Raw genomic sequence first — 22,316 nt, forward strand, 5'->3', positions numbered from 1 at the left:
GGTAGGGTACACCCTGGACAGGCCGCCAAGCTATCACATGGCTGCTAATTGTGTTTGAGAAAACATGATAACTGATACCTGAAATGTTCTTTTCTTCAGGACTACGTCTTCCACCTCGATTCTAGTCACACGAATCTGAAATAATGTGATGATGGCGTGTTTGGTGATCAAACAAGAACAAAGGTCCAAGTCCTGGAGCTTCCCGTCTTCCTGTGTGGTATGAGACTTTGACACCAACCACAAACAGAGAGAGCTGCAACCCTGTTCCAAAAGAGCACCAGCGCTGCATATTTTCCATGTCAACCTGCTCAACTCACACCAGATTAATTAACGCTAGTGTTTCCCAGCACTTGATTGGTTGGGCACACCTGACTTAGCTAATTAGAAAGGTCAAGTTAGAAAATATGCAGGGAAGGCTCTCTCCAGAAATACCTTTGGAGGTCATTGCAATAACCAAAAGTGACAACTCACCATCTTGGGTATAGGTTTTTTCAGTGAATCCTTGGGTACTTTTGGAATGACTTTGTGTCAAACCAACAGATGCTTCTGGACACTCAAATGAAGAGTATTGCTTGCATTGTGAGGAAATGTCAGTTACATTTTAGCCATGTGTCGCATTTCTCTGAACTTCATCCAGTGCACAGGTGTCTCCTTCCTGAAGACCCAAGCAACTAAAAAAGGCCAAGGAGACACCCACATATCACTTGGCTGAAACAGAAAGTTGGCTTTTTTTTTCCTGAACCAAAGACAGACTGCTTGTCTGCTTCAGTGGCTGCCATTCAGGACCCAGCGTGGTTCTGTAGTGTGGTGGATCTGGTGACTTGGCACCAAGGCATACTCTGAGACCCATTGGTGCTGGTGCTTACCCCCAAATTCCATAGGATGGACAGGCCAAAGTAGGTGACATCCCAAGCCAAGGCCAGTACTATTTACAACTGGGTTGACTGGGACAATGCAGATGAAGTGTTATGTTCAAAGACAGGTAGCATGCCTGGAAAATGAACCCAGTTCTACACATTGACCTGACCTGAAATCGGACATGGTCATAGTTAAAAACAATAAACCGAGATGGAATGAGTTTCACCTTCATTGCAAGTAAAGCCGTTTGGCTGTACAACAATCAGCATGGTGCGCCCTCCAAGTTCTTCAGTCGATACTTTCACAGTCCACTGCACAAAACTTTCACATAGTGCCAACATACACAACAATGGCGAAACAGCAAATGTTTAACCACAACAGTGCATTACGTCATCACCTTAAATGATGCTGCTGGCCAATCAGATTGCGCTACATGGACATCGTGATGAGTAAACGTACCTTTCTCGATAAGAAAAATAGAATGTCTTTGTCTCCATAATATCCATCTCGTCATCTTTTCCATACAGATGTCTACTTCTGAAACTTTTACCACTTCTTCACTTCTATTTCTTTTCCATTACGCTTGTATGTTTTTGTTGGCTTAAAAAAAGTCTTTCCAGCTGCTGTCTGCTGACTGCCTTGAAATCTGCACTAACGTGCACTTATAGGTGAACCACAGGAAAGAGGAAGCTTGTTGAAATTTGAATCATATTCACTCTCATCCTCGATGTGCTGAAACGATGGTCAGGCTTCACTGACACAGGAGGTGCTGATGTGCTTATTTGTTGACTTGTGGACTTTTCAGGTTTTTCCTTCCTGAGTGGTTGAGTGGGACATCTTAGGTGGAGGCTCCTCAGAAATAAACAGTTTCCATCCCGTCGCTCGATCCTCTGAAGAGCAGCAGTTGAAAGGCAACATCTGCTGCGGGACGGCACACAGGCCACCCTTGTCAGAGCTCATTCAGCTCGGCGTGGGCCTGGAGAGAAGATGAAGCCTATGGGGGAAAAAAATTATATAAAAAAAAAAAAACAACACAACTGACCGCACGTGGCAGTTTCCCTGATGGTGGGACGCTGCAGACAGACAGGCATTTCTGGAAGCCTCTCAAATCTTTCATCTATTCTTTCCTTCTTTTATGCACGCTTAGCACACCTGTGTAGTGTCACCTGCATTTATTTACCTCCACCCAAAGTAGAACTGTGCTGACATTACCACAGTAAAACAATGTTTAGCACGCGTCTCATCCATTGCTATTGTCAAGGTCGGGCCATCCGGGTTTTTAACCTCGAGCGGTGGTTTTTCTCTGTGAAAACATCTCCAAGCTCAATATAAATACATGTAATTTGGTCACTTTTCAAAGGGGTCAGACTCCTCAATAAAGTCAATTTAATATGCAATGGTTCATTTCAGGTCATCTTATTGTATAAATCTCACCGTTCGAGGCAATGAAGCAAGTTAGAGACAATAAAATACAGGTTGGTTTCAATAAAACAGCAAACAGCCCGAGTGTGTTGTCACCAAGCGGACAGTCACGGAAGCACAAATTCACACCTTCGGATTGGCTACTTTGCCGAAGTGACATTGCGTCGACCTTGAGAATCTATGATGTGGTGTTTTTCAACAATCTTGCATAGAGGAACGCAACACGAATTGCAAATATATTACAAATATGTTAAATCACGCAAACACACTGACCTATGTATGTGCAGTCAACAAATCTGGATTAGTGCGGTGAATGTATTCACAAAGAAGGCTAATGCTAATATTGGCTAATAAAGGCTCATAGCTGTCTGAATTTGAGCAACAAGAAAATCCATTTTGCAATGTGTTTCATGTTGGAGCTGTTATTTATATGGCCTGATTTGACCTTTAATTCACTGCTTACAATAATGTGTGTTTAACATGTTAATTTAAATAATAAAAAAAAAGAAGCCCACACCAGATCCATGTGTAACATCCGAAATGAAAAAATTATTACATAATCTGTTATATTCAGAATAAGCACCTAGCTGGCTGTATGGCTTCAGATGGAGCTCTACCACTAACATGATGATGCTATCTACCATGATTTCTTTGCTATTTTCAAAGTAGGCTATCACCGAAAGCATGTGTCACGTTGACTCATCGCGTCATATGCCTTGGTCTTGTACATCACTAAGCAGCTAAACCACTGCTAACGCATTAATAAATCTGCTGAGTCTGCTGCCATGATGTCAAATCAGTGTTTGGTAACACCCCTGTTCCACACAGCGCCATTCTAATAAGCTAGCCCATGATACAAAAAAGGGCAATAACGGAATAAAACTGCTTGATTCGGCTTGCCTCCTAACAGGCTGGCTTATAAAGTGCAGAACTAGCAATTGGCTGGCTTATAAAATGCCGACCTGGCAACTGGCTGGCTTATAAAGTGCATACCTGGCGCCCCTTCCAAAAACGAAAGAAAGGAGCTGCACCTTTTCTTCAAATTCAAATTTTTACCCCGACAGAGCATGATGGCCGTACTTGCTAGGAATACCCCATTTAAAGATGTTTGAACATGATTCAAGCAGGTAAGACTACGAACACCCAGAAGTTGCTACATGCTAGCAATGATTTTGCAAATCGGGATGAAATGTTTGAACAGTTTGAAAATTTGACCTCAATTTCAAAACTACTGCTGATGATGTCCGTAACTACTACATATATCAAGTTTGTTCAAGATTGACAAAGATGGATCAAGAAGCTACAGTGACGCTTCAAAACGTGGGATTAAACAGGAAGGAACGGCAATCTGTGGAATTTCTGTGTGATTTGATGACAGTTGTTGTCCAGGAGGTTTAAAAGTTACCAAACAGCAATATGACGCCATGGCAACAGTGCTTACAGTGACTCAGCAGATTTAAAGTGTTAGCGGTGGTTTAGCTGTTTATTGACGTGCAAGTCCAGTGTGTCGCACCAATTTGACACATGCTTTCGGTCATAGCCTTTAAAATACAGTTTATTTTTGTAACAGCCTTATTTATTCTCATTAATTCCTTTTGAAACAAATAATTCACAAACAGAACAGCCATCACAGGTGAATACAGCACTCAGGGATGTGATTGACTTGGATTCTTTCCCTTACCAAAAAATAGTACTGATAAGTATATAAAAAGTAAACTAGAAGTATACTTGAAACATACTTGCATATACTACTTTTTGGTAAGGGTTTTTCTGAAGTGCTGATTTGCCAGCAGACTTTCAAGAAGCACGATGAGAGATGGGAAGGCTGCACAATAACAGCCTCCAGCGTGTTTGGTGATCAAGGATCCGAGCTTGTGTTCACTCCTTGAAAATCACACTCCTGAGTAAAACGGCAGAGTTAAGGAGTCAGACATCGCTTTGAAGAAGAGGCCAACAGGAAGTGGAATTCTGGCTTGCACACGCAGCGAGCCAAAGGGCTCTAATGTCGTCTGTCACACCGCTTCTGCCCTGTGAAGGCACACGGAGGAGCACAAGCCTGTTTTTTCTATGGATCCCAAAAGAGAAGCCCTTAATCCCGGGTCTAGTCTGAGCAAATATCTCAGGCGGGTGCGCTCCGTGCACAGCCTCGACTGAGAAACCTCAAGACTTCTCTGAAGGACTTGTTTGATTACATTGATTTATTTGCTGAAGCGTCACTGTGAGGAAATATTTCAAATTCATCAAGACACCACAGAGTCGATTTTCACCGTGTCCCGACAGGCTTGTGGCCTGTAAAAGACGTGCACAACAAAACGTTGGTTTAAACTTAAAAGGCATTTGTTCCCATGAAAGCCTCCTATTGTTTTCCTGATGACATCTTACCAATGGTTTGCGTGCTCATATTAAAACAAGAGACTGGGCTTTGAAGTGTCACTTCTGCGGTCCAGAGCACAACATACGACATGCAAAATTAACAGTTAAGGTTTGACCTCTTTGCAGACGTGTGCGTTTGGACTCGGAGGTTTTCACGCATCTTTCCTTAAGAGCAGCATCTTCAAAGAGCTGCTGCTTCTCCGAGGGCGGTAATCTATCCTGACGTGATTAAAGATGTGTGCATGTTAAACTCAAATTTTCCTTCTCATGGATGAAAAGCAGGGTGACAGCGCTCTAAACAAGTCAGCCAGATTGTCTGATTCTGTTACCGTATGTCACTACTGGAACCTTTTAGTCACTCGGTCACAGATTATGCTTCGCACATGTAGCTCAATTATTACAAAGACAAGGAACCTCTTGTTTATGTGCTTCAAATCGCATTTCATGCAGTTCTTATACTGCTCAAAACAGTAAGTGAACCAACTGTTCCGATTAAAATGCACAAAACGCTGAACCAACTGCTTCAGACAATGATTCACCTTCACAAATGAAACAAATGCTTCACATGATCCGCTGATATAAATGTCAAATGACCAAGTTGCTTCAGACACTTCAGTTTGAAAATGATGAAACTGTTAAAGGAACCAATTGGTTCATATAATTCACTTTGAAAATGATTAAACCATTAAATGATTCAAACATTGATTCATTAATTCAAAATGCTTGAAAAAGTAAACCAATTGGTTAGTGATTCACTGATTAACATCACAAAACACTAAAGAAACTAAACGCTTCTGCCAATGGTTCACTTTCAAAATGCTAAAAATATTAAATGAACCAAATGCTTCACACCATACACTGATATAAATGTCAAAAATGAAATCAACCAATTGCTTCATACAGTTTATTGTGAAATTGATTAAACAACAAAATGAACTAATTGATTCAAACATTGATTCATTCAGTGAGCCAGAAAAGTAAACCAAAATGTGAACCAATTGCTCAGTGACTCATTGATTAAAAAAAAAAAATCACAAAACACTAAATGAACCAATTACTTGGCCGGTGGTTCACTTTCAAAATGCTGAAAGCATTAAATGAACCAAATGCTTCATACAATTCATTTTGAAAATATCCACTAAATGAACCAATTATTTCATAAAATTCACTGAAAATGATTAAACCATTAGAACTAACTGATTCAAAAATCTAAAGTGCTTGAAAAAGTGAAACAATTGGTCAGTGATTCACTGCCTGAAATCACAAAACAGTTAAAAACAACCAATTGTTTCAGTCAGTGGGTCACTTTCAAAATGGCAAAAGCATTAAATGAACCAAATGCTTCACATGATACTCTCAAAAATGAATTGAGCCAAATTCTTCACACAACCATTTGATGATTCAAAATGCCAAAAAGCTAAATAAACTAATTAAATTCAATTAATTTTATTTATCTGGTACCAAATTACAACATAAGTCACTCCAAAGTGCTTCATAAGGGTAAGATCTAACCTTACCAGCCTCCCTGAGCAAGCACGTTAGCAACAGTGGTAAGAAAAAAACTCCCTCAAGCAAGGTTTGCAGAAAAAAAACCTCAAACAAACCAGACTCAGGGGAGCGACTAACTGTTTTAGCCATACCAACAATAACAAAGATCAAACAGAGCACAACATAGAGTTTCCAAACATGCAAATAGGAACAAAAAATAAACAAAATTCAAGTTCTCACCCTTAAGCAGACTTCATCCAAAATCTTCCTCAAATAGGCAGAACTAATTCATACAACAATTCACTTTGAAAATGATCAAAACACTAAATGAGTCAATTCATTCAGGCAATGATTTACTGTTTAAAATGTACAAAAAAAAAACAAAAACAAAACCATATAGTTTCAAATATTGATTCCTTAATTCAAAATGAACAAAAACTCAAAGAACAAATTACTTCAAAAATCAGTTCACTCTTTTGAAATGTTGAAAGTATCAAATGAATCCATACTTCCCAAATTGATTCACTGAAAACACAAAATCAAACAATTACTGCATAAAATGGGTCACTGTTTCAAAAATCTCAAAGCACCAGATGAACCATTTACTTTGAAGAGTGATTATTTGCTTTGCAGCACTTTAAACTACATAGCCAGTTACATCACATTAACTTTTTGAAATTCTTTAAAGTTTTTTTATTTCCTTTGGCTATCCGGTGGGTGCTGCTAATGGCAAATGCTCACACATCAATTTTGTGTTTTCATGCAAAAGGCATTTAGAATTTAGGATTACATTTTACCAAAAAGTGGCAGCAAATCATCAAAAGGTACAAAATAAAAAAATAATTTTTTGTGTTTCTTATCCAACGTGTTCACTTTTAGAAGTTTAATAAATATCACAAATATGCTGAAAACCAGTCTATGGGAAACTAATATGTGATTAAATGTATTTAGAGTACATGCGTGAACACTCCATCAAATTTTCTTTGCTGTTTTTTAAGAAAATGTGAATATAAATCAAAGCCTTAAAAATATTATTTGTCATATAAATTTATTTTTCATACTCATTAGTCAGGATTGTGTACATTAGCATTAAACGTTGGCAGCAAAATGACTGTACAAATAGTTCTTTATATTTTGAGAAAATAAAACAGCCAGAGCCAGGAGGGAACAGCGGCGGATAAAAACGTACCAGTTGGCTTTGAGGGAAATTAGCCTGTGAGACCTGAAACAAATTGCTGTAAATAAATCATTGCATACTTATTCCCATTCGCTGCACACTTTCTGTTTTGTCTTATGAATAAATCAGATGTGGTCCTGTTTACCTCCCACTCATTACAGATGGCAGCCCGGTGGGCTCGGAGGTCGCACACAAACACATGCACCCATTGCACTGCCTGCTGCTGAAGGCCTGCTGCTGAAGACCTGCAGAGTCTGGTTCCTCTGTTCTTACACCAAAATGTTTTTTAGTTCTTTACTTGTTTTGTTTTGTAAAAACAGGCTTTTGGTGACGTTATACACTTGGCCATCAGAAGTGTACCTGTACGCTGTGAACGTGCTAAACTTCTAGAGGCATTCACTTGTCTTGTGTCTTGTGATGTGTCTTATGGAGTTGTGAGGTCGCGGTTGTGGCATTTAGCAATACCGATACAGTTGCAGGTAAATGAAGGTTCAAGTCTTCAGAGATCTGCTGCTTCCTGTTTTATTTGTGGTTGCGTGACTTGGATGCTAACCAATGACCTATGGCCAAGACAGGGTACCACTCCTGTCCATTTTGGAGACGGAAATGATCACTTGCATTGTGAGGGTACCTGAGTTAAGACATTTTATCTATGTGGCAGGTTTCTCAGGGTGTTATCCACTGCACAGGTACCTCAGTGTTGAACCACTGTTCAGTGATTACGTTTTGCCTGACTGAGGCAAATGGATGGGTACACTTTTGAGAAGCGAGGATGAACCAGTTGTATGCCTTGGTGGTTGCCCTCCAGGACAGTTCCATAGTGGCATTGATGTGGTGGAATGGATCACACCAGCACATCCTAGCAGTTACACAATTTAGCTTTTTCTAGTTATTCCATCTTTCTGTACACCAAATCCAAACAAATGTTTCCATTTAGAATGAGATTTTCACAGAGTTACCAAGGTTTCTGGATGTGGATCACTGTGTGACGTGTCCCACCATTTATAATGGAAAGCATTATGGTGATATGCCATGTTTGACTACGAATGAGTCATATTAAAAGCTGAAAGTGTTTTAACATTAGCTGAGACCAATGGTTACCATGTGTGTCCAAATATGCTAACATTAATCCAAGACATATTCAGTAATTTGGAAATATTTGTGAATCCACTCCCCTACTTAAAGGAACTGGCCATAAAAGTGACAGTTTGCATTAACAGTAATTCTTATGTTTAGTTTGTCCACTAAGGATCTAAAAATGGAAGGACTGTGTGTGGAAGTGGCTGGAATGCCTAAATGGTTATAGTGTATGTGCCAAGAGGGGTAATAACAACTGCTTGGGGGAGGGGGGCAAATATTAACAATATATCTCTGAACCTGCATGTCTTGAGAGTAAATTTCAACATGACAGCGATCAATATTACTCCAATTTTGGATATTGGCTGCAATATTGGGTTTAGTACTTTGTGTGTGTAAAACTAAACATCAAATATGATATTTAGTATGTGACTAGAATCAGTGGTGGGCACAGTTCAGCTAATCCTTTAACCAATCATTATCGAAGCTAATGTTTTTGCTAGCGGATTAGCTTTTCAGATAAGTTTTAAAACCATCATTAGACCAATTATCTTCCGATAAATTTAGTTCAGATAACTTTCAGTTCGCTAACATTTTTTTGCTGGTAAAGTGAGCAAAGTTTAACGGTCAAAAACCTTTGTAAAACCTAAAATCAAACATTTTAGTCCATCTGTTGTGTGTCTATCGTTTGCTGATAACGTCATCATTAAGTGCAAAACATGAACATGCCATAGAACATGGTCGACACAGGGAGCATTGTGGGTAGTGTAGTTCAGGCTCACTGGTCATTACAGTAAGTGTTACCATCGGCTCGACGTAGAAACCAAACAGATTCATTTTAACATTATTTTTTTTATTTCTTTGTGGCTGATGGCGTAATTTAATCACCAAGACTCGGTGGGAGAGAGAAGCTCTCACGGTGCAGCTATGTTACAGAGAGACTTTTCTTAGACACCGTTTTGGATAATCAGGATGCTTTATGTGGATTATTTCTTCACAATTTAATAAATCCCACTGAAACTAACAGGTAAGAATTTATATTTACTACGTGTCTTTTAATTTGCCAATCAATGCATGAATGGACGTATGTTGGTTGTTTAAGCTGCAGGGTTCAAAGCGTGTGAAAAAATCAGCAGCTTTTAGTTCGTAAATGACGGTGTATATACTACCGAGGTAAACTGTGACTTCTAATACTGTGTTTTACTGCTTTTGAAAGATGATAACAGGGTTTGGGGGTTTACTGCAGTCCAGTATTAGGGCTCTCCAATTGGTTCAAAATACTGCAGCCAGACTTACACGAAGCAGAAAGTTCGACCACATTACACCCATTTTGGCATCCCTTCACTGGCTTCCTGTTCCAGTGAGGTTCTGCTGCTAGTCTATAAAATTGTTCATGGACTGGCACCTCCCTACTTAGCTGACCTAATTAAACCTTACGTACCGGCCGGGGCTTTGCTTTCTCAGAGTGCAGGACTACTTTGTGTCCCTAGGGTGAATAAAAAGTCTGCAGGTCATAGAGCTTTCTCTTGTCGTGCCCCTGTTCTGTGGAATGGTCTCCCTGCATCAATAAAACAGTCTGATTCTGTGGAGATTTTCAAGTCCAGACTTAAGACGCACTTATTTTCTCTTTCGTATGGCTAGCTTACTGGTATAGTTTTGTTTTACACTTTTTACTCTTTTAATTAATTTTATTAGTAAACGGAGCATGCCGCGGCCTCAACTTTACCTAAATTCTGGGTCTTTTAGTGAAGTTTAGGGCTAGTGGCTGGCGATCACCTTAGTATTTCTTCTGTTTTTCTTGTTGTTTAATGCTGGCAAATTATACAGTAATTGTTGTCTTTCTGATGCCTGTTTCTGTTTTTTCTCTCTTTAAGGTGCAGCTCCATCCAGAAATGGGAGTTGTATTTGTGCTGGAGACCCTCCTGTCCTGTGCACCAACAGCATTTCCTGTATATTTGTTTTGTGAATTGTTCTGTAATTTGTGTCTGTAGCATGACCCAAGCAGAGGGTCACGCTTGAGGTTTTTTCCTCAGAGGGAGTTTTTCCTTACCACTGTTGCTCTGGGGGTTAGTAAGGTTAGACCTTACTTGTGTGAAGCGCATTCAGGCAACTCTGTTGTGATTTGGTGCTATATAAATGAAAATAAATTGAAAATTGAATTTTTTTTAATTCATTCATTTTTTGTGCATTCTTTTTTGTGTTTGTGATCCTTGAATTTACCCAGCAGCCCCTGCGGTGCTTAAAGTGAACCTGGTTTATCAGAAGCTGACAGTGTAATCTGATGTGGCTGCATCAGAATCAATACTAAAAGTTATCAGTTATCTATAATAATGATACATTTTTTAGCAGTTTATCGATTTAGTGTTATAAAAGATAACTTTTCAGTTATTGGCTTAATGGTTATCCAAGCTAACCTTTTGGTTAGCTGTGCCCACCACTGACTAGAATGATATTTAATATTCTATTCAATATCTATGTGTTTAAAGGCAAAATTTCCTAAATAAAATTTTGTTTTCTATGGGGTCACCGTGAAAGGCTGTAAAATCAAGAACGATACACAATAATGGATTGCTGTCACGCTGAAATGAACTTGAGAAATACATACCTTTTAGAAAAATATAGTAAGCATTTTCCCCTCTAAACCTAGTGGAATTTATACACACATACAAGTAATTTCAATCTATGAGGGATTCCACTTATAAATCACAAAGGGTCAGATTACCTTCCAATTATGACTTTTCCCAGTCACTTCCAGCAATTACTGTAGGCTTGATCTGGCTCCAGCACACCACAAAATTGCAAGCAGACAGAATAAAGTACACAGCAAAGCAAAAGGGGCTCATTAATAATTGACACATTTGGAGTGCCATAGTGCTGAGCAAAGGGACAGCACGCAAACACTACCGATGAAAAGTCAAGACGCCAAAGAGTAATTATTTATCACCCAAGGCTATAGCTGTGGAGGCATAGTGTTTGTGGGGGAGCCAACATGATGAAGGAGCCTGGAGGAGAGCATTACGAGGTGTTCTAGACAGATTCAATATTAGCTATTGGTGCTGTGTAGTTTGGTGGAACAGGTCATGGCGGGAGTGATGTTCAGATCAAGAACCGGCAATGGGAAAACAAAGTCATTGGTCTCCATGGCAGCCAAGTGAGGCAAATCCGTCCCTTTGGTTTAAACGTATTTGATTTAGTCAATCAATCGTTGGCACGTAACAGTGCGCGTTATCCAGTTTCTTGCCCAACCTGTGTGTGTGTGGGGTGGGGGGTCTGGCTCCATTGTTCAGTCACTACTTAAGGTACAGTATGTCTGTGACAAATGTGAGAGCCACAAGGACCATTGTGTGACAAATGTAGCACTGTAACAGTTACGACTCATTCATAGGATCTCTCACTCATAACGATCACTTAAATAACAGTACAGTATACTCCAAAGGAGAGTGTTTGTCGAGAGTTATGGGTTTAATCAAGTGGTGGCTTTCTTTTTGGGGATACCACTGTAATCAGAGAGCTTGAAAACACCGGATGTAGTAAAGTATGCTTGAGTGCTATGAACTAGACAGTCAAGTCCAAAAGTAGTTGAGCATTAATACTTGTTTTCACCCATTTGCTTCTGTACACCACCACAATGAGGTTGAAATTAAACAAACAAGTGTAACCATTTAGGAATTTAAAAGGTTTTTATGCACAGTCAGTCAGTTTTCAGAGTCACCACCACAAGATGGAACTGCATTGGATTCTGGATCTAAGCAGACAACCATCCCCACCTCTCAAAAGTAACCACCTGTCTGTCATAGGCACGCAAAACATGGGTGTCCCCTTAATGGCCTTCTCCACCCACTGGGTTCCTCAGCACTGAGGCACCTGCACCCTGGATCTTGTGCACTACTTATTAGGAAAACTATTGGCAATGAGCATCACTTTTACAGCCAGGTTTCTTTAGCGAAGTCATAGAATGGATACATGAGCATTTCTAAGACACTGAATCTGTGTTGCACTTCATTTGCATCAATTGTTAAGCAATACAAACAGGATGTCATTCTATGGTAAATCTGTCTGAAGTAGGCAGTTCTGAAAAACTGAGTGACGGTGCAAGGAGTATAGTAATGAGGCTACACAACACCCATGACAACTCTGAAGTAGTTACATGCTCTGGCATACATAGGGATACTTTGGGGAAATAGAAATGGACCAGTTATGTGCCTGCATGGTTACTATCCAGTTGTGTGTTATGGTGTATATGGCAACACGTGGCATTGGTGCATGCTCCCAGACTTGACCTGACAATCCTGAGGACCCCAGAAACTGGAAAAGGCCAAGTATCACCTAGTTGTCAGATTGTTGGCTACTTTTGAGAGTTGCGGTGGGACAATGGTCTGTCTGGATAACTGCAAACCAGGACTTTGGGTGGTGCGTCGGTGCTGTGGCTGCAGGGATGTATTACAGTAGCACATGCTCCCAGACCTGTCCTGCACATTTGACAGATTGCTTTTATACTCTGCTGGCCACAGGCCGGAAGGGGGATTATGTCATGGCAATTTTTGTCCGTCCATCCCAAAAAGTGTATTAGCGTTCTGAAATCAACTCCTCTCAGATTTTTAGGAGGAAACCTTTGTGAAACTTGGTACAAGTCCTTGTTATAGTTTGGTAATATGCATATTATCATATCGTTCAAGTTGGGCCCATTTTACCAGAGTAATGACCCTTGATTAACAAATACAGACTACGTCAGTTACATAAGTGGGTGCCTGCATTCTGAAATCAACTCCTCATATGTTTGTAGGAGGAATTTCATGAAACTTGGTATTAGTCCATGTTATAGATTGTAATATGCATATTATCATATCAATCAAGTTGGTAAAAAAAATGGTAAATGGACTGCATTTATATTGCGCTTTTCCATCTGCATTAGATGCTCAAAACGCTTTACAATAATCCCTCACATTCACCCCAATGTCAGGGTGCTGCCATACACGGTACTCACTACACACCGTGAGCAACTAGGGAATTAAGGACCTTGCCCAAGAGCCCTTAGTGATTTTCCAGTCAGGCTGGTATTTGAACCGAGGATCCTCTGGTCTCAAGCCCAACCCTTTAACCACTAGACCATCATCTCCACTGTTGGGCCCATTTTACCTGTGTTATGGCCCTTGATTAAGAAATCTAGACTCTGTCAGTGGGTGCCTGCATTCTGAAACCAACTCCTCTCACATTTTTAATTGGAAGTTTGGGAAACTTGATACAATTCCCTATTATAGGTTGGTAATACGCATATTGTAATATTGTACAAGACTGACACATTTTAGCAGAGTTACGGCCCTTGATTAACAAACCCGGACACTGCCAGTTTCATGACTTGGTGTCTGCATTTTGAAATCAAATATCACATACTTGAGATGTCAGAATGTAGAAAGCACTTGTACCAAAGCAGTATTTGCCAGTGGGGGATCTTGTGCTCTCAGAACACTCTTGAAAACTTATTTGAACAGCAATGGAAAAACCTCTCACACTACAGCAACCTGATAAATAGTCTTATTCCTCTCATTAGAAACCCTTAATATGCAGGATTCTTTGCACTTTTTATAAACCCACAAACTGAGTGCAGTGTGCAGTTTCACCAAAGGTATATATGTGTTCTTGTATTGGCATCTGTGCCTGCAGGTTCTCTATATGCGTGTCAGGTGAGCAGTCCAGGTGGACTGCTGCTGAAGGCTTCGGGTGTCTCATTTCACATGGCAGCTGGTGAGCAAAGCCTGGTTGAGGTCACCCTGAGGGACCCTACCTCCTCCCGTGCTCAGCACCACGCTCGCTCTGTCATCGTCATCTGATCTCCATCCATCACACATGGGAACAGCGGCTCTGCCACATGACAGTGGAGCTCTTTTAATTATCAGGGACGGCAGCGTGCAGACGTGATGGCCGCTCGCTAAAATGTATTTGCTCCAGTCATGAGATGAGCAGTTCAAGCATTCAGGCGTGCAGCCTTAGAGGTATGGTGATAATTGCTTGCACTGTAGAGACGTGTACACATGATACAAAGGCTATGTAGGTAAGCAATGCTACTTTTATCCTGCGTTACCCCAATGCCAAAGCCTCAGTGCGCATCTTTGATACAGCTGAAACTGAATCTTATCCAGTTCTACACAAAGTAGCATTTGTGGGCAATATGTTAAGCCACAGATAATCAGCTATGACATTTCTATATGGTTCACTTTCTGGGCATGATCCTGGATGCAGATGCTTGAGTGTTGAGGACCCACAGTGGCTTGAGAAGACCAAGGGGACACCCATAGTTCACCTAGCTGTGGCAGATAAATGGTTATTTTCAAGACGCAGGGATGGATTTGTTGTCTGCCTAGGTGGTTGCCAGCCAGGACTGAAGGTGGTTCTGTGGTGTAGTGGATGCAGCGATACACAATGTGCTAATTTCTCTTATAACAACTGCTACTTCCAACAGATAGCATAAAAATCATTGTATTACTTCTTGAATACTGGCTCTGAAGCAAGCAGGAAATTTTGACCTTCGGTGGCTGATAAGGCTGCTGTGTTTGGTTTAGGCAGAGAAACACAGCCAAATGCGGCTTCTCTTAACTGTCCAGATCCAGTTGTGTAAATGAATATTCACTGCTCTCCAACATCAATGCCTTTGCAGGGCAGACAGCTGCTCCGAGATGCATTTCAACTTGCGTTTCAGTTCAAGAGTCAACACAGTCTGAGACTGTACAGCCTTGCCAACCTCGATAATCATGATGGACAGATGTGGGGTTATGGTTTTGGTGGCAGCCGTCTTGCCAATTTTCTGGTAGATCATAGCGCATAATCCTGACAGCAGAAGGCCAACTACCATGAAGACAAATAAGAATAAATCCTCAACATCTTCCATGGAGAGTGGTGCCAAACACACCACGCGTCACTCCTTCCAGGCATTGAGAACGTAGCCCACTGGATAGGTTCCTTCTGGGCACACAGGGTCCCCCAGCCCTGATTTCCTTGTTGAAAAGATGGTATCAGTAGTGTTGAGGGACCAGCTTATCAATTCCATGGTTATTCCGAATGCAATTCGAAGAATTCACAGTCTGGTGAAGTCAGGACTTTGAAGGTTGGAGACAGAAATAGAGACAATAGGAGGACAGGAGGGAGGATGAGATATGACCGCCCTCTCTGGAGTCCCAAGCTGGTCTGCTTGAGGTTTCTTCCTAAAATTATCAGAGGGTTTTTTTTTTTCTTAACACTGTCATCTGTGTGCTTGCTCTAGGGGTTGGTAAGGTTAGAACATACTTGTGTGAAGCACCTTGAAGCAGCCTTGCTGTAATTTGGAGCTATATAAATGAAATAAATAAATTAAAAATAAACAAAATTATTTAATTAATTAATACCATATTTTGGACTAATAGTCACTTTTTTCTTTTGGTTTTTTCTTTGTTTGTTTGTTTGTTGGGGAGGATCTGTGACTTACAACCCCAATTCCAATGAAGTTAGGACGTTGTGTGAAATGTAAATAAAAACAGAATACAATGATTTGCAAATCCTCTTCAACCTATATTCAACTGAATACACCACAAAGACAAGATATTTAATGTTCAAACTGATAAACTTTATTGTTTTTGTGGAAATATTTGCTCATTTGAAATGGATGCCTGCAACACGTTTCAAAAAAGCTGGGACAGGGGTATGTTTACCACTGTGTTGCAGCACCTTTCCTTCTAACAACACTCAATAAGTGTTTGGGAACTGAGGACACTAATTGTGTCATGATTGGGTATAACAGGAGCATCCCCAAAAGGCTCAGCCGTTCACAAGCAAAGATGTGGCAAGTATCACCACTTTGTGAACAACTGCATGAAAAAACAGTCCAACATTTTAAGAACAATATTTCTCAATGTTTAATTGCAAGCAATGTAGGGATTCCATCATCTACAGTCTATAATATAATCAGAAGATTTAGAGAATCTGGAGAACTTTCTACACGTAAGCGGCAAGGCCAAAAACCAACATTGAATGCCCGTGACCATTGATCTCTCAGGCAGCACTGCATTAAAACCAACATCATTGTGTAAAGGATCTTACCACGTGGGCTCAGGAACACTTCAGAAAACCATTGTCAGTTAACACAGTTCGTCGCTACATCTACAAGTGTAAGTTAAAACTCTACCATGCAAAGTGAAAGCCATACATCAACAACATCCAGCAACACCGCCACCTTCTCTGGGCCCGAGCTCATTTGAAATGGACAGACGCAAAGTGGAAAAGTGTGCTGTGGTCTGATGAGTCTACATTTCAAATTGTTTTTGGAAATCATGGACATCGTGTTCTCCAGACAAAAGAGGAAAAAGACCATCCAGATTGTTACCAGCGCAAAGTTCAAAAGCCATCATCTGTGATGGTATGGGGGTGTGTTAGTGCCTATGGCATGGGCAACTTACAATCTGTGATGGCACCATCAATGCTGAAAAGTACATCCAGGTTTTGGAGCAACACATGCTGCCATCCAAGCAACATCTTTTTTCAGGGACGTCCCTGCTTATTTCAGCAAGACAATGCCAAGCCACATTCTGCACATGTTACAACAGCGTGGTTTCATAGTAAAAGAGTGCGGGTACTAGACTGGCCTGCCTGCAGTCCAGACCTGTCACCCACTGAAAATGTGTGGCTCATTATGAAGCGCAAAACACGACAACGGAGACCCCGGACTGTTGAACAACTGAAGTCGTACATCAAGCAAGAATGGGAAAGAATTCCACCTACAAAGCTTCAACAGTTAGTGTCCTCAGTTCCCAAATGCTTATTGAGTGTTGTTAGAAGGAAAGGTGATGTAACACAGTGGTAAACATACCACTGTCCCAGCTTTTTTTTTTTTAAATGTGTTGCAGGCATCCATTTGAAATGAGCAAATATTTGCACAAAAACAAAGTTTATCAGTTTGAACATTAAATATCTTGTCTTTCTGGTGTATTCAATTGAATATAGGTTGAAGAGGATTTGCAAATCATTGTATTCTGTTTTTATTTACATTTTACACAATGTCCCAACTTCATTGGAATTGGGGTTGTATATTTAGAAGTAACGTCTATGTCAAGGAGCAGGACTGAAACAGTACAAAAAATAATGGTTTGGTACATTTTGAGTACAGTAGAAACAAGAAACATAACATTAAAGATAATTAGCCTACATTCTTTGGGCAAGTGTGTGAGTGAATAATCTTTCCAGATTGCAACAAAATGTTTTTTCTTGAATTCTTGTGAAATAAATGTTTCAAAAATAAAACCAACTTATACTTCAGTGCAACTTATAGTCAGGAAAATATGGTAACCTTGCTAAAAGTAAAATGATGTACTGAACGTTGTGTCTCTTCAACAGTAGATTTCATTTTTTGTGCACTGGAAAGGGACTTCTGGCATCTTATCAAAAAACAGAAAAGGACACAACAAAATGTGGTAAGGAAAATTTTCTGAAAGAAATGTGTGCAGTTTTAGCATTCAGATAATGCATTAAACTACAGCTGTGCACACAGACACATGCACAAATCCTCTGGGATCTACAGTGGTCGGCGTGTTCTTCAGTATCAGTTATCAGTATTATAGAGCTAAAACAATTACATCACCATTGCATCCTTCTTTACAGGTGCACACATAATCCCGTGCTTTAGAAACAGTCCACAGACTCTAATGAATTCTCCAGTGCTACTAAAAAGTGAGCACTAAGATACATAAGAGTTCCTCCACTTTCCTATTCTAATTTTACATTACAGACCTGTTCCACTGACCATAAAACCATAAAAGTCACTGCAATATAAAATAGGATATACTGATAGGTTTGCCAATATGGAGACAACAGGTACCACCAGCACTGAGCTTCTAGCAATCAATGGGCCTTCTAATTTTAAGGGAGAACAAATAATTTGCAATCAAAACCAAACCAGATATTTTTCCCAGAGGATGTCAATGGCCTAGATATACCTGTTTTTAATGGGTTTTCACATACTGCTGTTCAGGCCCCAGCCATGATTATACTAAATTCTTAATGATGTGGGACTTTTGTTGGTAATTCCAATGAGCTGCTAATATTAACATTAGCATTAGCACCTTTGCTTATGAACATAACCTTGAGGTGAACAAACCTTTTTTGGTCCCGATGTTTACCTATTTGTAGTATCTATGGCAGGTCCCATCTCTCACTTTCCAATCATACTCCTATTCCACAGGCCACTGAACGTTCTATTATGATCCCCTACTATCCAGAAAAAGTGGCTTACTCTGGCATGCCTCCTATCAGGCTGACTTATAAAGTGCAGACATGCCAACAAACTGGCTCATAAAGTGCATACCTGGCAACCCGCTCAAAAATGAAAGTAAATTTGCGCCCAGCTGCATTCTCAGCCAGAACCACTATAAACACTGTTTTTGTTTCAAATTTTTACCCCCGATGGAGCACAATCAAACAAGTATCAAGCTGTACTCATAGTTACAGATAGTTTTACATCCTCATTGAAGACAACTTTGGATGCTGTAGCTCCTCTGAAAAAGAGAGCTTTAAATCAGAAGTGCCTGACTCGTGGTATAACTCACAAACTCGTAGCTTAAAGCAGATAACCCGTAAGTTGGAGAGGAAATGGCGTCTCACTAATTTAGAAGATCTTCACTTAGCCTGGAAAAAGAGTCTGTTGCTCTATAAAAAAGCCCTCCGTAAAGCTAGGACATCTTCTACTCATCACTAATTGAAGAAATAAGAACAACCCCAGGTTTCTTTTCAGCACTGTAGCCAGGCTGACAAAGAGTCAGAGCTCTATTGAGCCTGAGTATTCCATTAACTTTAACTAGTAATGACTTCATGACTTTCTTTGCTAACAAAATTTTAAACTATTAGAGAAAAAATTACTCATAACCATCCCAAAGACGTATCGTTATCTTTGGCTGCTTTCAGTGATGCCTGTATTTGTTAGACTCTTTCTCTCCGATTGTTCTGTCTGAGTTATTTTTCATTAGTTACTTCATCAAACCATCAACATGTTTATTAGACCCCATTCCTACCAGGCTGCTCAAGGAAGCCCTACCATTAGTTAATGCTTCGATCTTAAATATGATCATCTATCTTTGTTAGTTGGCTATGTACCACAGGCTTTTAAGGTGCAGTAATTAAACCATTACTTAAAAAGCCATCACTTGACCCAGCTATCTTAGCTAATTATAGGCCAATCTCCAACCTCCTTTTCTCTCAAAATTCTTGAAAGGGTAGTTGTAAAACAGCTACTGATCATCTGCAGAGGAATGGTCTATTTGAAGAGTTTCAGTCAGGTTTTAGAATTCATCATAGTACAGAAACAGCATTAGTGAAGGTTACAAATGATCTTCTTATGGCCTCGGACAGTGGACTCATCTCTGTGCTTGTTCTGTTAGACCTCAGTGCTGCTTTTGATACTGTTGACCATAAAATTGTATTACAGAGATTAGAGCATGCCATAGGTATTAAAGGCACTGCGCTGCGGTGGTTTGAATCATATTTGTCTAATAGATTACAATTTGTTCATGTAAATGGGGAATCTTCTTCACAGACTAAAGTTAATTATGGAGTTCCACAAGGTTCTGTGCTAGGACCAATTTTATTCACTTTATACATGCTTCCCTTAGGCAGTATTATTAGACGGTATTGCTTAAATTTTCATTGTTACGCAGATGATACACAGCTTTATCTATCCATGAAGCCAGAAGGCACACACCAATTAGCTAAACTGCAGGATTGTCTTACAGACATAAAGACATGGATGACCTCTAATTCCTGCTTTTAAACTCAGATAAAACTGAAGTTATTGTACTTGGCCCCACAAATCTTAGAAACATGGTGTCTAACCAGATCCTTACTGTGGATGGCATTACCCTGACCTCTAGTAATACTGTGAGAAATCTTGGAGTCATTTTTGATCAGGATATGTCATTCAAAGCGCATATTAAACAAATATGTAGGACTGCTTTTTTGCATTTACGCAATATCTCTAAAATCAGAAAGGTCTTGTCTCAGAGTGATGCTGAAAAACTAATTCATGCATTTATTTCCTCTAGGCTGGACTATTGTAATTCATTATTATCAGGTTGTCCTAAACGTTCCCTAAAAAGCCTTCAGTTAATTCAAAATGCTGCAGCTAGAGTACTGACGGGGACTAGAAGGAGAGAGCATATCTCACCCATATTGGCCTCTCTTCATTGGCTTCCTGTTAATTCTAGAATAGAATTTAAAATTCTTCTTCTTACTTATAAGGTTTTGAATAATCAGGTCCCATCTTATCTTAGGGACCTCGTAGTACCATATCACCCCAATAGAGCGCTTCGCTCTCAGACTGCAGGCTTACTTGTAGTTCCTAGGGTTTGTAAGAGTAGAATGGGAGGCAGAGCCTTCAGCTTTCAGGCTCCTCTCCTGTGGAACCAGCTCCCAATTCAGATCAGGGAGACAGACACCCTCTCTACTTTTAAGATTAGGCTTAAAACTTTCCTTTTTGCTAAAGCTTATAGTTAGGGCTGGATCAGGTGACCCTGAACCATCCCTTAGTTATGCTGCTATAGACGTAGACTGCTGGGGGGTTCCCATGATGCACTGTTTCTTTCTCTTTTTGCTTTGTATGCACCACTCTGCATTTAATCATTAGTGATCGATCTCTGCTCCCCTCCACAGCATGTCTTTTTCCTGGTTCTCTCCCTCAGCCCCAACCAGTCCCAGCAGAAGACTGCCCCTCCCTGAGCCTGGTTCTGCTGGAGGTTTCTTCCTGTTAAAAGGGAGTTTTTCCTTCCCACTGTAGCCAAGTGCTTGCTCACAGGGGGTCGTTTTGACCGCTGGGGTTTTACATAATTATTGTATGGCCTTGCCTTACAATATAAAGCGCCTTGGGGCAACTGTTTGTTGTGATTTGGCGCTATATAAAAAAATTGATTGATTGATTGATTGACTAGGACTACCCCGTTTAAAGATGCTTGAACATGACTGAAACGGTTCAGGAGTGATCGCAAAAAATGTGTCAATGTGGAGAATCGGGATGACATTTTTGAGCAGCTCAAAAATTTCACCTCGATTTCAGTACTGGTGTCGATGATGGCCAGAATTACTGCGTATACTAAATTTGTTCAAGATTGACAAAAGATGGATCAAGAAGTTACTGTGATGCTTCAAAACACATTTGCTATTTGGGATGAAATGGGAAGGAACAGCACTCAATAGGGTTATTACCTAACTAGCTCATGCCATAAGTTACCTGACAAGTCAGCAAAGAAGCTAAACATTTAGATCACTAGTAATTTTACATGCGTTTCCTGGATAGGTAAATATAACAGGTCATCTTATGATAAAACTGCATTAGGGTAAACCCTAATTATTTTTATCCACCAGACGGTAGCTACAGCCCAGCACCTGGGGATCAGACCAACTCCAGATCTAGACATGCTGACTTGCTCAAGAGCAAAAATCCTAGTGTGCATGTTTTTGAGGGTGGGAGGAAACCCACGCAGACATGAGGAGAACATGCAAACTCCATACACAAAGGAACTGGGCATGTGTGGAATCAAACGCAAGACCTTGCTGTGAGGGACCGTGCTGCCCTGATTTATGCAAAACCGCTTGTATCCATGTCAGAAATTGCTCATAACGACTTAGCGCAAAGCCAACATACGGCGCCTGTCCTCCTGGGTTGATTAGTTTCTCCTCATTTTCCAAAGCTTCCACATAAAAGAACAGGATAATTGCAGGATGACACTAATACATGAAGAAGCGGTTTGATGCAAGGTTTTATTCTGGCCACACCACGTCAAAACAGGACGTTTTTTACTTTTGGTTCCTCGGCTCATCGAAGCGGGGCTCCATCCGTTCACACCAGAGGGAGAGCTTTAAGATGATACAGTACGTGGGACAAATTAAACAGGCTTTATGATCCGGGTTTTAAAGC

This window comes from Thalassophryne amazonica, chromosome 18 (genome assembly GCF_902500255.1).
Source record: "Thalassophryne amazonica chromosome 18, fThaAma1.1, whole genome shotgun sequence".
Classification (NCBI taxonomy): Eukaryota; Metazoa; Chordata; class Actinopteri; order Batrachoidiformes; family Batrachoididae; genus Thalassophryne; species Thalassophryne amazonica.